Genomic DNA, 17095 nt, shown 5'->3' on the forward strand with positions numbered 1-17095 from the left:
TATTTACATTTCAAATGTTTTCCCCTTTCCAGGTCTCTCCTTCAGATCCCCCCTATCCCATTTCCTTTCCCCTTACCCTCTATGAGGGTATTCTCCCACCCACCCACTCCCTTCCTCTGACACTGGCATTCCCCTACACTGGAACATCAGACACCCTTAGGCCTAAGGGCCTCTCCTTCCACTGATGTCCAACAAGATTATCCTCTGCCTCATATGTGGCCAGCACCAGGTTTGCTCCATGTATATTCTTTGGTTGGTGGTCCAGTCCCTGGGAATTCTGGGGAGTCTGGCCTGTTGACACTGTTGCTCACTCCATGGGGATGTAAACCACCTAAGTTCCTTCAGTCCCTTCTCCAACTCCTTCATCAGAGACCCCAGAACTCAGTCCAATGGTTGGTTGCAAGCTTCTGCTTCTGTATTTGTCAGGCTCTGGCAGAGCCTCTCAGCCATATCAGGCTTCCTTCAGCAAACACTTCCCAGCATCCACAGGAATTATTTCTTTTCTTGATATCCTGTTTTTGAGTTCTTTATGTATTTTGGATATTAGACTTCTTTAAGACATGTAATTAGTAAAAATCTTTCCCCATTCTCTGGCATGATGCTTGTCTCAATGTCCTTTGCCACACAGGAGCTTTTCAGTTTCATGAGGTCTCAGAGAGAACCCAAGCTCAGTTCTCAGATCACAGCAGGTGGATCATAAATGCTTGTAAATCCAGTTCCAGGGAATTCATCTCCTCTGGCTTTGACTGTATACAAATGCAAGTACATGCCCCTCACACAGATACAGACATGCATAACTGTATATAATAAAAGGAAACTTTTTAAAAGAAATTTCAGGTCACAGTATCTTCTAAAATAATCTATTATTTCATGTTTTATCTATAATATCTTCCTACCATCACATTTGTTAACTTAATTGTTTGGTTTCAAGCATGTACAGCAGTATCCAATTTTTAAATTTACATCCTTATACAAGTTGGTAATTGAACCACCTGAGCTATGTTCCCAGTCCTAAATCATTTCCTATAGCTATGTTGTATGATGCTATTTTTTCAATCATAGCGATTTAGTTATTTAATAGCTTACACTTGTCATTTGGACATAACTATTTTATTATAAACATGTTACAGTGAACAACTGTTTTGCTCAAATTTATACAACCTTTTTCTTACAGTAAGTTTCTAAAGCAGAAATGGAGTTTAATGTTTTGATATATAGTGCCAAATTGCACATAAAAGGCAAAATGATTCCAAAGTTTTCTCCAAGTACGAAAATAGAGAGATGTCCATACATATGTATTCTTACATTATTATTTCTACTCTTTTAAGAATTTTCCAGTCAGTGAAATCTATATTTTAATTTTATTTTCTTAGTACAGTGTTTAATTTATATATGAACACACACATGAACATATTTGTATATCTATCACTATACAAACTTATTTTCTTCATATTCTATATACACTGCTTACTTTTCTAACTCGATATTTTTACTATTTATTGGTGATTCATGATAGTCTTTGTGTGTGTGTATGTGTGTGTGTGTGTGTGTGTATTTATGTGTACCAATGATTGTTTATGCATGTGTGTATGTATGTGGAGTATCTGAGTATTGGACACTGAGAATCTTCCTCAATCACTTTTGACCATAGTTTTCTAAGCCAAGCTCTGTCACTGAACCTAAAGCTTGCTGATTAGGCTTTACTGACTGTCCTGCAAAGTCCAGGGTTTCTGCCTCAACCTGTTCGGTGTTGGAATTTCAGGCAAGTGCTGGTATATATTGCTGTTTTGTAAATGCTTGAGATAAAAAATCAGACCTTTATTCTTGAGTTTGATTGCTTTAGTTGTTAAGTCATCTCCCCAGAACCCTAAGTGTCTTTAAATATGTTTTAAATATGCTGATAACTACATTTCAGCATATTATATATTTTCCAATGCATTGACCCCTCTGACTCTGATGTACCATTTTGTGTACAGTAAGCATTTTAATACAATGCAAAATGTCTTACTGTTCCCTTCAGGTGCTTTGTGTGTACATGTATTTTATCTCTTAATAAATATTTCATATTTATATTAGTATAAGGTATAAGGTCATATTCTTTCAGTTTTTCCAAATAAATTTCTGGTTGTCCCATCAACTAATTTTTTAATGTAATATGTCCATTTTATTTATTGGTGTATATTGTTTTGTTTCAAAATGTCATTTTTAAAAATGAAATACAACATTTGCTTTGACTATAATCACTCATTGCAATTGTCTCCTGTGCCTCCAGTCACTGGCCCAATAATCCCATTCCATTTCTCAAATGAGTATTTTATGTCCATTCCCACATAGGAGAGGAAGCATGAATATTTGGTTTTTGTGTCTTAATGTGGTGAGCTCCATTTCTATCAGCTTTCCTGCAAATGATGGAAATTCCTCATTATGGATTTGAATAAAGTTCGTGTGTGTGTGTGTGTGTGTGTGTGTGTGTGTGTGTGTGTGTGTGTGTATGGCTGTGTGTTTATGCCTGTGTTCCTAATACATAAGTACAACCTGTATCACTCCATCTCATGTTAGTTGTTCAAGTATGTTTCAAGGCTGACCATTGGGTTTCAGAAAACCAGTTGTTCATTCTGCTCCCAGCATGCCTTAGTTGCCTAGAGCTCTTCTAAGGTTCATGTTTCTGAACTTTCTGCCTTGTGTTAGCATGTCTACTGATACTGTCTTTGTTCAAGTCATGTTTGAACAACCATGTAGATGAAACTTCATGTGTGTAGCTTCTGACCTTTCTAGGAAATACAACCTTACAGCAAACTTCTTCTTCTTCAATGATTCTTGAGCCTAGGCAGAGAAATTATGTTGTAGATGTGTCAGTAGGGACTGGGCTCCACAGCTCTGCATATTCATTGGCTGTGTTTTTCTATAATGGTTTCTGTTTGATATAAAGAGAATTTTCCTTGAGGAGGACTACATATATCTACAAACTTCATAATTTCATGTTTTATGAATGAATGGTAATACATAATGTATGTACATTTTAATTTATAGTTAATTAATTAAGAGTTAAGAGACACAAGGGTCACTTAGAAAGAAAATAATACATACCTGAGAAGGATGTGGGCTTCTCAAAGAGTAGTTCTTCTTCTGTTTCTTTATTAGATGTTTTCTTTATTTACAATATCTCCTTTCCCAGGTTCCCCTCCAAAAAAATAAAATAAAATAAACAAAACACTAAAACAATCACCTGTTCCCTCTACCTTCCACCTAATCACCATCTCACCCCCTCCTGCTTACTGGCCCTGGCATTCCCCTACAATGGGGCATAGAAACTTCACAGGGTCAAGGTCCTCTCCTCCCATTGATAACTGACTTGACAATCCTCTGGTATATGCATGCTCCTGGAGCCATGAGTCTTCTTGATTGTCATTCTGTAGATGCATTATCCATTTTGGTAGGGTTTGAAACAATTGTCTTCAAAGGGCTGCAGAAGAATTTAAGTGAGAAGTCCAGAAGATTCCTGAGCAACACCTGACAGGATTAAAATTCATAGGGTAAACTAGCTCATGGGATATGGGAAGACAGAGTATCTTAACTCTGACAAATTAAGTACTCTTGCTTGTGAAAATTCACAGAAAATTGCCAATAGGATTGAAGCCTAACCAAAGAACACACACACACACACACACACACACACACACACACACACACACACACACACACACACCTTAAATTGGACTCATTGATTTTTAAAAGTAGAATATCTACATATGAAGTGATGCAAGCTCAGTAAGCAAGCTTATTGAGTCAGCAAGCTTCACAAACTATGTTACTAACTCTGCTGCTGTTTTTGAGTCACATAGAGCTGGCAAGAGCCTTAACCAGACTTCGTGGTGATGGGCTCATCTTCTTTCTCATGAACCCATACTTTTCTAACATTTCCCATATGAAATTTTAATTTTAATTTCCCTGAGGACTAAGGATATTAAATATTTTTCATGTAAACAATTTTCATTTATTTGAATTTCCCTGAGGACTAAGAATATTAAATATTTTTCATGTAAACAATTTTCATTTATTTTTTTCTTTCTCAAATTTCAGAATTGTAGAATACTTTGTCCTTCAAGAAGGAATTGCTTGCTTCATTTTGTTACTTATTCAATGGGTTCTTTGTATTAATATCTTCTCTTTATCTACGACCCTTTAAACAATAATTCTTACAAGTGCTTAATCTCAATGAGCTGAAATTCTAAGTATAAAATTACATTTGCATAATTTTGTAATATCATGGTATGTGGTAAACCCACTATCCCTTCATTTACTTAATTCAATTGATTTTGATATCATAAATATATTCCTTAAAATATGATTGTTATGTTTAATTTTGTGTCTATGCATATCTGTGGGCAAAATGTGCATGAAGGCCAGAGGAAGACATCTGGCCTACTGGAGTTGGAATTACATGCTCTTGTGAGCCTCCTAACAACAGCTTTAGGAACTGAATTCAGGACTTTGGCAAGAGTTGCAACTACTCTTAACCTTTAAGTTATTTCTCCAGCCCTGATACACTTCTATTTATAGATAAAATTCATTCCTAAAGTTTCAGTGAGCTTGTTATTTATTCAGTTTTAAGATGAGGTTTGTGTCTTTTATATGTCTCAAAAAGTTATTCATTTCCCTTTCTAACCACTGTATAAGGTTTGTCAAGTTGATTCTTAAGCACTCATTTTCTGTTCTTGTGGTGGCAGATGAGATCTTTCTTGTCATTGTATTACTCTGACTTATTATTACAAAGATAAAAAAGAATTAGGCTATATTAAGTTGAGATGTAGCTAATTGCTTGCTTCCTAGATACAATTTTATTATAAACATCATAAATTTACATCATTTGTATGTGTATGGAGGGTATTGGAGATTGAACAAGCTGAACTCTTGTATCATATATTTAAGTGCCTCTTTCTCATATTATTTTTAATTTCAGGTAAATATTAATTAATATGTGAATAAATAAAAGCTAATCTTTACATATAAGATTATAAGGTATATAAGATTATATATAAGTTAATGTGGCTTCTATGTTATTTAATTAAGGTAAATTTGTATCTCTAGATACAGTAACTTGGAAGAATCATTCTACTTCTCATTGCCATAGATGTTTAAAATAAAGCAATGATGCTTGTCAAAACTATTGCCTATCACACATGTCACACCTTTTGACACTATAAAGAGATGTCATCTAAAAAACTCACAGTCATGAACCAGAAATTGCAAACTATATCTCATAACATTTTAACTAAATTTACAGTTTTATGTTAGGCTACATTCATAGTTGAACACACTTGGAAGCAGTCATATCTTGAAGTTATCATTGGGTTTGTATTTTAGAAAATAAATTTTTAGACCAAAATCAGCATTGTTTTAAAATTAATGTTAACTTTTGTGATTAATTTGTGAATATGCATCACTAACTGCAGTAGCTAAATTAATAATCTGTTAGTAATAATTAACATCCTATCCTGTTGGCTATTTGCCTTTGATGAGGTTAGGAATTAGGGGGAGGCTTTCACACCACAAATTCTATGCTCGGACTTGAAACAACTCTAAGGAAATGCCCAGAGGCTCTGAAAATAGAAGAAGAATCTTCTCCTACCACAGGGGAATAGTATGGACAGAATTAACCATACTTAGAAAAGAAAATAAATTATCTGTGATGTAAGTTCTCTGATGTCAGGCATACTAATGGGGTTCCTAAGTATCTATAGGCAGGAATAGTAAAAAAATAGGTCAAATTTATCAGTGGAATTCAGACCAATAAGCCACTTCTGGAGGATGACTACAGGCCACAGAACCTGTCAAACCAGACTCAGGGTTTATGGAACAGATCCAGCATACAGAAAAGGTATCAAAGGAAGCCTGGTGCTAAAAGACAAAATTACACCAAGCCTCCTTTTCTAGATCCTGACCACTTTAATTGTTAATAGATGACTTAGATAACAGTCTAGAATGGGGCTTGTACAACTTTTCAACTCACCATCCCAATTAATTCAAGAAAATTTTACATACTTCATATACAGGTATATAGAATAGAGATATGCAAATCATAATGTTGCTGATAATAATTGATGAATGAATTTATTTTAAAACAATCTTTGATATATATCATTTATTAGATACTAATTCAATTTACATATTAATGAGATTCATTTTCTTAATTATATTAATATGAATAATAACTTTGACTTAATATTTGGTATTTCAGGAAGTAGAACACTTCACATAAACACTAAAAACATCACAGTGCAATGGGCCCATACTGTGTGATTAAAGAGAGAAGTCTGTGTGACAGCACATGGTACAACTCAGAGGAATGCTGCCACAAACTCCTTGGACTTATTGTGCTTTTGATTTTGATTTTGATAGATCATTGTGCAGTCATAGAATTTTTAATGTTGACACACCTTTCAGGACCTCAGTATTCAGATATGCAGCCTTGCAGTCATGACCCAAAGCTATAGACATAAAGCTATAGATGTAACATTTTCAATAAAAAATGCTTTAGAATATCTATTCTGTAACAAAGGTGTTCATATTTATAACTAGGTAAAAGGAATTTCCATACATAAAAAAAAAGATACAGAGAAAATCCCACTGGTAACTTTGACATATGCCTGTCTAATTTGAGTAAGATTTAAACAGATGGACTCTTGTGATTGGCTGAGACTTGGTCACATTTAGCTATCAAGCTAGGTTGCAGTTCAGTTTTTAGATAAAATCAAAATGTATAAACTATATACAGAGTTAGCTTTAGTTCAGTCTTATCACTTGAACACTTATTGATACAGAACCAAAGTAATGACTAGAACAAATTGCTAACTGTAGCAAAGGAGATGGATAAGGAACATGGGGCCAAAGAAATCTTGACAATTACAGCAGCACTGGTTTTGTATGTAGTTTCAGATGACCCATGAAACTGTGGTTGTTCATGGTTAACTAGTAACTTGATAAACAAGCAGGAAGACCTCTCAGACTCAGAGACACCCAACCTCTTTGTAGTTCTGGTTTTCAGACTATTCTTTTATGGCAAATAAATCTGAAGTTACATGGCTCATTGGCCCTGGTAAGAAGGAATCTATGAGAGATGAAAAACAGAGTTAAAAATGCTGACAGGAACAACTTAATGAGTCATGGCTTCTCAAATTCACACTGAGACCTAGGGAAAATACTATGCTGTTGAACCCATGGCCACTGCTGCAGTCAATGGCGTTACAAAGCCCCCAACCTAATCACTGTCTTATGACCATGTGAATTAAATCTTACTTGTCATGTCGGGTTTTGCTTCAGTCAATCCCATCATCAAACCAAACCACTTTGGTCAATTTTGGATAGTTATTCTTAAACTACTAAAATGTAAAATATATATCTATCTTGTAATTTCAGGCACAAACCATGAAGAATTAGCATCTGTTATTTAAAAACAACAACATCAACAACATCATTATGGTGACATGATTGTGGACAACAAGACTGAAGAAGTTAGCAAAAATTCATAGGTACCTTACTACTAACAAAATGTGGATTTAGCATCATAAAGCATGCACTGTCTTCTGAGATTTTCACAATGACAGGCATCTTACTATGTTGCTGTACAATGCAATACAGAACATGATTTCTTACAATGTTTTAGATATGTGAAGCTAAATGAGCCAATATTGAAAGCAAACTTATACATGACTATGGTTGGGGAACACTGATTCAGGCTCCCTGAAACAGAATGTTCACTCCGGAGGTGGTTTATAAAATAATCCTATAGAGACTTGATGCCCCAGGAAAGGGGGGTTCTGGGGTATGTGTGAGGTGATGTGAGAGTGGGTGGGTGGGGCAAAGAGGGAGAAAGATGGAGTGAAGCACTTTAGGAGGGGGGACCGGGAAAAGATAGCAACTTTTGGAACGTAGGAAAATAAAATAACTTAATAAAAAATAAACAAAGATACCAAAATAAGATAAAATAAACATCTGATAATAAAGAACAAATGTTTAGTAAATCAAGGAATTTTCCACATACATCCATGTGAGTATTAGTTAGGCAGGTAACAGAAAATGAAAAAATCTCTTGGTGGGTCTTAGCAGCTACATGATGACATTCTTAAGATGGTGAGTATTTGTGGTCTGCTAAGAATGCATTCATTGCAAAGGTTTTCCCTGATATTTAAAAGGATGCTGAGGATCTGAGAAACGTTGGCTGCACAAGCCTGTTGATCTGTATTGGATCCCCAGAACCCATGTCTAAACCTGAACAGAGGAGCACATGCATTTTTAACTCCAGTACACTCCCTTGGGAAGATGAGAAGCAGAACCAGGAGAATGGTTGGTTGGAAGCCAGTCTATCATATACAGCAGTGGACAACAAGCGACCTTGTCTCAAATAAACTGGGAACCAAGGACCCAAACCTAAAGTTGTCCTCTGACCCTCATATGTGCACCATGGCACATATGCCGCCCCATTTATACGGCATGCATACATATTTCATGCACCACACACACACAAATGAAAATATCAAAAAATTATAATTTTAGAAAGAAAATTAATAATGGATGAAAACATAGAGATAGGCAATGAATGTCTATTAAGGGGCCAAAGAGAGCAAAACATAGTTTTGGTTCTTAGTCTGACCCATTCCAACCTTCACAGAAGTTGTAATCAGTCAATTAGTCTGCAGAATGTTCAGCACAGGTGTGACATTTTCGGGCAACTTCAGTTCTGTGAATGAAGAAAGAGGAGCTTGGAGGATAACTTCCCAAGAAATACCTGTCTAAGCAAAGTTAATTTTATTGTGAAGATGCTCACAGTCACACTGGAGATCTCCAGTTCTTATTATCTGACATGTGAATATGTTGCTGTAGTATGTGGTGCATGATCATATTTCTCTGTACTTGAATGTTTTAACATGGCAGCTGAGGCCTCTGAAGCTCGGAACAAGCAAAGTATGCTCTTACCTGGAAGAGTGGCCAGCCTTGTCTGGTTAAAGCCCGTTCTTTCTTGTGCTTTCTAGGGAGTCTTATCTCAAATAAACAAACAAATGAATGAATTGTGTATGCATAAGTATGTGTGTGTATGTGTACATATATGTGCAAGTGTATGCATATGTATTTTTGTGTATGTGTGTGTTTGTATATGTATGTGTATATGACATGTGTGCATATGTGTGTGTTTGTATATGTGTGTATGTGTATGTGACATGTGTGTTTGTGTTATATATGTGTATATATATGTATGAGTATATGTATGTATGTGTATACATGTAGATATGTGACTGTGTGTATGTGTGTATATATGTGTATGTATGTATATGTGTGTGCATGTATGTGTGTATGTGCATAAATATGTATATGTGTGACATATGTGTGCAACAAATTTAATATAGAAAGAAGCCATGAATTTGGAGAAGAGCAAGAAGGTGAATATGGGAAGATTTGGAAGGCAAAGGAGAAAGGGAGAGATGATACAATTTCATTATCATCTAAAAAAAGAAATCCCTGTTACATGTTTTCATGTAAAAAAACATAAGGGATTTCAACAGTCAACATTGGAGGCAGAAACTTCACCCTCATAACTATAAGTGCTTGATACTAAAATTTTCTTCCTGTAATTTAACAAGCTTTGCCCATCTCCTATTACCTGCCACTAGAGAAAAATCTACCAAATGATAATTACTGGAATTTATTAATAAAGCTTCTAACCATTGAGAGCATTTTCTCAATTTTTTCTCCTTCCTCTTCTTCAATGCTCAGATCTTCTTTAATATAAGTTATACTGGTAAATTGCAATGTGATTGTTGAACTTGCTGAAAATTGACTCTGAATAGAAGATGCCCCCTTTCTTCACTTTCTCTATACTTAACTTGTTTATATGACACATCAAGCATCTTTCCAGACTCTCAACCTGTAATGACAGACTGGCCCCTGTACCCAGAGATAAAGGAGAACAAAGAACTTAAAGTGTTTCCAAAACAAACAAACACCCCACAGGGCACAGTTTATGGTAGATAAAAGGCAAAACATTTCTAAATTGTTTATCTTATGGTATAAAAGAATGAGAAGCCAGATGCTCATCCACAGATGGACCATCCTGCTCTGCCTGGAAATCTCTCAGCTGGGGACTCCAGTGTGACTTTGTCAGCCTTTCATGCTAGATATGTAAGCACATGATTTTGTGATGTTTTTCTGTATCCATCTGCTTCATGCTGCTTACTCATAGGCCATTCTCTAGACAGAACCTCCTCAAAGGGACTTAAGAAGTTATTAGAAATAAAGTACTCAAAGAAAGAGAACTGTTGTAGGATATGGTGGTGCACACTTTTAATCCTGGCATTGAGGAGCCAGAGTCAGGTGGATCTCTATGAGTTCAAGGCTTGCCTGGTTGCATAGCAAGTTCCAGATCAGCCAGGTCTATACAGTAAGCTGCCATTTCCATTTTCCTCTGTGCTAAATTCTGCATTATTGCTATAATAATAATAATAGCTATTATTATTATTATTATAGAAGACCAATTCAATGGAGAGTTTTTAATCTTAAACCAAAAGGGGAGTTTAAACCATTAAGTTTAGCCAAAGATTAATCAAAGGCATGGCTAATGTAAGTGGAGAATAGGAACTAAAGCAGCACACATGCGTGTATGTGTGTGTGTGTGTGTGTGTGTGTGTGAAAGAGAGAGAGAGAGAGAGAGAGAGAGAGAGAGAGAGAGAGAGAGAGAGAGAGAGACCTGGAACTGTATTTAATGGTCTCTTTGAATGAACAATATTTCTACCTGGGGGAACATTACAGAAAACAGTACTGGTGTATAAATGTCAGAGTCAGTTTCACACAGCAAAGTGACTACAAAAATTGTGAAGGAGAAATGACCCAGAAAATCTCACTAAAGCAGCTTCCCTGTAAAGTGCAATCCTCTGGCAATGGTATTTTAAAAGGAAGTTCCATTTCTCCCAGGTCATAAGCTTCTATCACACATTTTCAGATGAAACAGAAATACATAAGTGATTTGTTTAGAAAATATGCCTTTCATTTGGCTCAGAAATAGACAGAAATATATATTCTAACAGGCACAAATACTACAACATGGACTCCATACTGAATAGATGCTGCATGTCATTTTTATTAAATCTGTGAGCTCTTCTGACTACATATACTATTAATATTATTTAGAAGTTCATAATAAGATAATGTACTATTTCAAGCCATCCTCATTATGTAGCTTATTTATCTAATGAATATATATGCTTGTACTAATTAAATATGATAAGTGAGGTTTCAAAATAGCTACTATATATGTAGATAAAATAAATGGTTTTATACAAGTTTAAATATAAAGTTTTATACATGTATGTTTTGATTTGTCTCACCAGTGTACCTAGAAAACAAAATCTCATATGGCAAGTGTAGGTTTATCTTCAAAACAGGTTAAACATTTTATTACTCATGTTATACTTCCACTAGAAATTTTTGAGGCTGTCAGATAATTCATATTCAATAGGTAAATTTAGTTCAAGTTTGGTGTTAATTTAAGCTAGCTTTAGTAGTTTAAATCTGCATTTTCTGAAGAATAACAATTCAATATCTTTTATGTCCCTGATTGTTGTACATATATCATCTTTATAATGGTGCTTTTGAAATTTTGTTTGTTTCCCAAAGTAGGTTATTTTCTGAGTGATTGTTGTGCGATCAACATTTCTTGGGGAACTGCAACACACACACACACACACACACACACACACACACATCTGTTCGCCTTAAAAAAGGAGCTCAAAACAGACCAAAGTTGTGATGATAGTGGTATTCTCCTTGGTAAACTTATGAGTTATTGGGATTACTTAGAGGAATAGGAATGAGAGGTTACTTAAAAGGTCAGGAATAATGCAGAGATAGCTGCATCACAAAAACGTACCATAGTGTGGGCAACAGCTCTCCGACCTTGAAACCTGAAGCACAATGCACAACTCAAAGTCAACTCAACAGGATGGAGAATGTCCTTACCTGGTGGCTCAGTTGATGTGAGCTTCTTCCAGGCAGTTGGGTTAGTCTGAGACATTTTTTGTTTTGTATCTTTCACTTGTCAGAGAGTGACTTTAAGCAGTAATTACTGTTTATATACTCTTGTGTAGGGAGGGTACTAATGAATTTAATCAGTTTCAGAGACTTCCTAAAGCTATTGTACGTTGTTCACTTCTTGTCGGGGTTTTCTTTTAAGATAAAACTTTTAATCTTGCAGAAAACTTCTATGTAACAATGATGCCATTATTTCAAATGCATTGAGGTGTATAATAAACAGCAGTAACTTAAAGTATATGATTTGATAAGATTTGACAGACACATATACTATTTAAACCACCACCAACATAAAAGATGTACAAAATGCTTCTACCTGCTGTTTCCCTTAGCAGGTCACGACCTCTCCACAGTCTACCCAAACTTTGTGTCTATCACTGTGTTAAACTATTTATTAGATCAGAACACTCAACAGATAATCATGTCTAGGAAAACTCTAATATAAATCATAGAAACAGGGCTAAAAATAGGCTGGATGGTTAAGAATATATGATGGGTAAACACGAGGCCCTGAGTTCAGATCTCAGGAACCACTTAGAGCAGAGCATCATCCTGCATCCGATGACCTATGTGCCTTTTATCAAAATAGATTACTTTGCATTTTCTAGATTTTATATTTGGAAACACCAAGCTTTAATTTATTTATTTTTTATCCCCTAATGACTGAGTCATGAGTATCTTTCTGTATTGCTGCATGGCTTCAGAGTATTCCACTACACAATTTGGTCTCTTACTGGCTGGTGCTTGGATATCAGCTGGGTTTTGTGTGTGTGTGCGTGTGTGTGTGTGTGTGTGTGTGTGTGTGTGTGTGTGTGTGTGTGAGTGTGGTGTGTATGTGTGTGTAAAGTCTGCTTTAAATATTCCTCCACCAGCCTATGTGCAGACACCTATATTTTCATTCATCTTGGAGAAGTGTCTAGTGACTCAATGGCTTGTTCATCTTGTCAGTTAACTCAAACATAATCAAAGTGCATAATAATTTCCTCATAGTTGTAGCATTTATACCCCCATCAGCAATTTATGAGACTTTCACTTGTTCTGTATTTCACTGGCATTTGGCATCATCAGCCTTTATAATTTTAGCATGCTAATGTGTGTGCAGTGACATCCTATCATGGTTTTAATTTGCTTTCCCCTGATGACTGATGCTGCACAGAAGCCTCTCATATGCTGATTTGCCATCTCTGCAACTTCTTTGGCAGTGTGTCTATTCAAGATGTTGCCTATTCTATATTGAGTTGTTTGTGTTCTTATTTTCTCATTTTCTATTTGTAAGGATTTTGTTTGGCTAAAGTGTATCATCAGATATGTATTTGCCAATGTGTTCTCTTGTTTTGTGACTTGCCTTTTAATTATCTAAATGATCTTTTTCAAAGAGAAATTTTGTATTTAATTCTAATGAAGTTGAATTTGCACACTTTTTTATCATGTTGTTCTGTCTAATCTATAAATATTTCCTGTTTATTGCTATACAATCTCTTTTTAGTGTTAACTTTATATTTATTTTTGAGTTTTGAATTCATCTCTGTATGCAACTGTTCTGACAAAATTCATTAAAAAATAATGCTGTTACTTGTTTATTTCCTGGAATTTATTATGAAAATCTTCCTTCCTTCTTTCCTTCCTTTCATCCTTCCTTCCTTCCTTCCTTCCGTCTTTCCTCCCTCTTCTCTCCCTCCATCCATCCATCCTCCCTTCCCACCCACTCTCCCTTCCTCCCTCCCTTCTTTCTTTTTTCTTTTTTTCTCTTTCTTTCTTTCTTTCTTTCTTTCTTTCTTTTTTTTAAAAATTTATTTCTTTTTATTTTATGTTTTCTTTATTTACAATATTCCTTTCCCAGGTTCCCCTCCAAAAATAAAAAATAAAAATAAAATAAGAAAAAAAATAAAATAAAAAAACCAAAAACTAAAACAATCCCCTGTTTCCCATCCCCCTCCCCCTGCTCACCACTCCACTCTCTGCCACTTCCTGGCCCTGGCATTCCCCTACACTAGGGCATAGAACCTTCAAAGGGCCAAGGTCCTCTTCTCCCATTGATGACCGACTTGGCCATCTTCTGCTATACATATGCTTCTAGAGCAATGAGTACTCTTTGGTTGGAGGTTTAGTCCCTGGGAGCTCTGAGGGTACTAGTTAGTTCATATTGTTGTTCATCCTAAGGGGCTGCAAACCCTTCAGCTCCTTTGCTTGTTTCTCTAGCTTCTTCATTGGGTACCCTGCACTCAGTCAAATGGATAGCTGTGAACCTCTACTTCTGTATTAGTTGGGTACTGTCAGAGCCTCTCCGGAGACAGCTATATCAGGCTCCTGTCAGCCAGCACTTGCTGATATCCACAATAGTGTCTGGATTTGATGATTGAATATGGGAAGGATTCCCAGGTAGAGCACTCTCTGGATTGTCCTTCCTTCTGTCTCTGCTCCATGGTTTGTCTCTACAACTCCTTCCATGGGTATTTTGGTCCCCCTTTTAAAAAGGAACGAAGTATCTACACTTTGGTCTTCCTTCTTCTCGAGTTTCTTGTGGTTTGTGGATTGTACTTTGTACATTCCGATCTTTTCGGCTAATATCCACTTATCAGAGAATGCATACCATATGTGTTCTTTTGTGATTGGGTTACCTCACTCAGGATGATATTCTCCAGGTCCATCCATTTCCCTAACAATTTCATAAATTCATTGTTTTTAATAGCTGAGTAGTACTCCATTGTATAGATGTACCACATTTTCTGTATCCATTCCTCTGTTGAGAGACATCTGGGTTGTTTCTAGTTTCTGGCTATTATAAATAAGGCTACTATGAACATAGTGGAGCATGTGTCCTTATTACATGTTGGAGAATCTTCTGGGTATATGCCCAGGAGTGGTATAGCTGGGACCTCTGGTAGTACTATGTCCAATTTCCAAAGGAACCGCCAAACTGATTTCCAGAGTGGTTGTACCAGCTTGCAATCCCACCAGCAATGAAGGAGTGTTCCTCATTCTCCACAACCTCTCCAGTATCTGCTGCCACCTGAGTTTTTTATCCTAGCCATTCTGAGTAGTGTGAGGTGGAATCTCAGGGTTGTTTTGATTTGCATTTCCCTGATGACTACGGATGTTGAACATTTCTTTAGGTGCTTCTTCCTTTCTTCCTTTCTTTCTTTCTTTCTTTCTTTCTTTCTTTCTTTCTTTTTTCCTTTCTTTCCACTATACAGTAATGGGCAGGGCCAAGGTAAGATACAGCCCCTCAAAACTCCACAATAAGGAATCTTTTCCTTCCACCAGATTCAATATTTTATATTTTCTATACCCTACAATTCTATTCAAGGTTTGATTCTGTAAATGAAGTAAACTGTTCAGTAGATCAGAACCCCCCATGATCACCTCTGGAAAAACTGTCGTATAAATTGTAGACACAGAGCTTTCATGATAACCAAATTGTTAAGAATATAAGACTAAGAACCAGAGTTAAGAACCCTGTGGCCACTTAAAAGCTAGGTGTGATCCAACACACAATCAAAACCCCAGCAGGAAGCAAAATGGGTCCCAATACGGGAGAATTACTATGGCTTGCTAACTTCCAGTCTAGCCTAACATCATCCAGGTTCAGCAAGAAACAGTGTCTCAAAAACAAAGAAACCAACAAAACCACTTCACCGCAATAGTGAAGTGGGGTAGAATTGGCAAAACCATACAGATATATGTCCATATACCATTCAAACACACACCTTCATATGACATGCACATGAGCAGATATATACAAACACAAGAAATATTAAATATGTAACACTCATTCAATTAAGTGAGCAATCAAATCAGCCATTAGCCATCAGAGCACCCATGGAGGTGAATAGGAAATGCATTCATACTTTGCCAATGCTTTCTTGATAACTTGATCAAAGTTTTGGAATCAAATATTGCCCAGTTTAATCCAGTTTCAAACTTACCTTGCCTAGTGTAAGAACATTATCTATCAATACACATTGTAACATCAAATCGTCCAATTTCTTCAGGAAAAAAAAAAGACGGGTGGGAGGTAGAAGAGAAGATAGCAGTCGAGGAGGAGGTGTCCTGTCACAGTTCTTAAACTGTATGGAATCTGTCGATTGCAGTGGGAAGAGGAATATCTTAGTTATATTAGACCTTTTCAACATGCAAGCATTGCATAGAGTTCCATTTATTTGTGTTTGCCTTAACTCTGCAGCACTAAGATTTTCAGTGTACAGGTCTACACCTCTTGTTAAAGCTATCCATAAATCACCCGTAGTTTGATGATCTTGTCTCACTTCCATTGTCAATTCTTCTCATTAATCTCTAAGATGACAATTGGTTTCCACTGGTATTGATTTCATACCTTTGCTCCCCTAATATACTTACATTAGTTCTAGTAAGTATTTTGTAAATTTCTCATGATTGTCTATGTTAATGACTTTATCATCCTCAAGTAATACACTAGCCTCTCATTCTAATCTGTATGCCTTTTGCTTTTTGCTGGATTTATTTTATTAATTGTCTTTGTACAATGTTAAGTAGAAATAATAACATTTTGCTCACCTTTCCTAATACTTATCTGTAAGGCTAAGAAAGTGCCCTTTGGGGGCTGGCGCAAGCTCTGCAGCCAGTCCCACAACACACAGAGGAAGCTCCACTCCCAGGAGCTTTGACACTCTCAGGATCAGAGGTGAGGAGGACACATCTGTCCCAACACCGGGAGTAACTGGGACCGGCGGGACTAGGCACACAGGAACTCCACCAGCAGAGTGGCTCGGGTTCCTTCAGGTCTCTCTGGGCTGGTGTCTGGAGCAGACCTTGCATGCAAGCTCCGCAGCCTGTCCCACAACACCCAGAGGAAGCTGCTGCACTCCCAGGGGCTCTAACAAGCTCAGAATCATAGGATTCCAGAATCACAGGGTCATAGAGACTGCCTCACTCTGAGGAGTTCTGATACAACCAGGATCACAGGAAGGACTGACTCCAGTCAGATTTAGCAAGGACAGATAGCACTAGAGATAACCAAATGGCAGGGGGCAAGCATAAG

The 17095-nt window shown here is 36.5% G+C and overlaps 1 long non-coding RNA gene across 3 annotated transcripts in view; it reads right to left on the reverse strand.

The window, feature by feature from the left end:
- LOC116100585 overlaps positions 1-16759 on the reverse strand; it is a 41688-nt gene extending 24929 nt beyond the window's left edge. Inside the window, exons 1-3 of one of the 3 annotated variants that reach the window (XR_004122654.1) lie at positions 16612-16759; positions 16005-16156; positions 3240-3510 (exon numbers count right to left, since the gene is read on the reverse strand). This is a non-coding gene — a long non-coding RNA (uncharacterized LOC116100585). Of the gene's footprint in view, positions 1-3087; positions 3511-16004; positions 16157-16611 lie in introns of those variants that run through there. The other 2 variants (XR_004122653.1, XR_004122655.1) reach the window with 2 other exon arrangements.
- Between the last annotated feature and the right edge of the window lie 336 nt (positions 16760-17095).

The sequence above is a fragment of the Mastomys coucha genome, unplaced genomic scaffold, assembly GCF_008632895.1.
Source record: "Mastomys coucha isolate ucsf_1 unplaced genomic scaffold, UCSF_Mcou_1 pScaffold21, whole genome shotgun sequence".
NCBI lineage: Eukaryota > Metazoa > Chordata > Mammalia > Rodentia > Muridae > Mastomys > Mastomys coucha.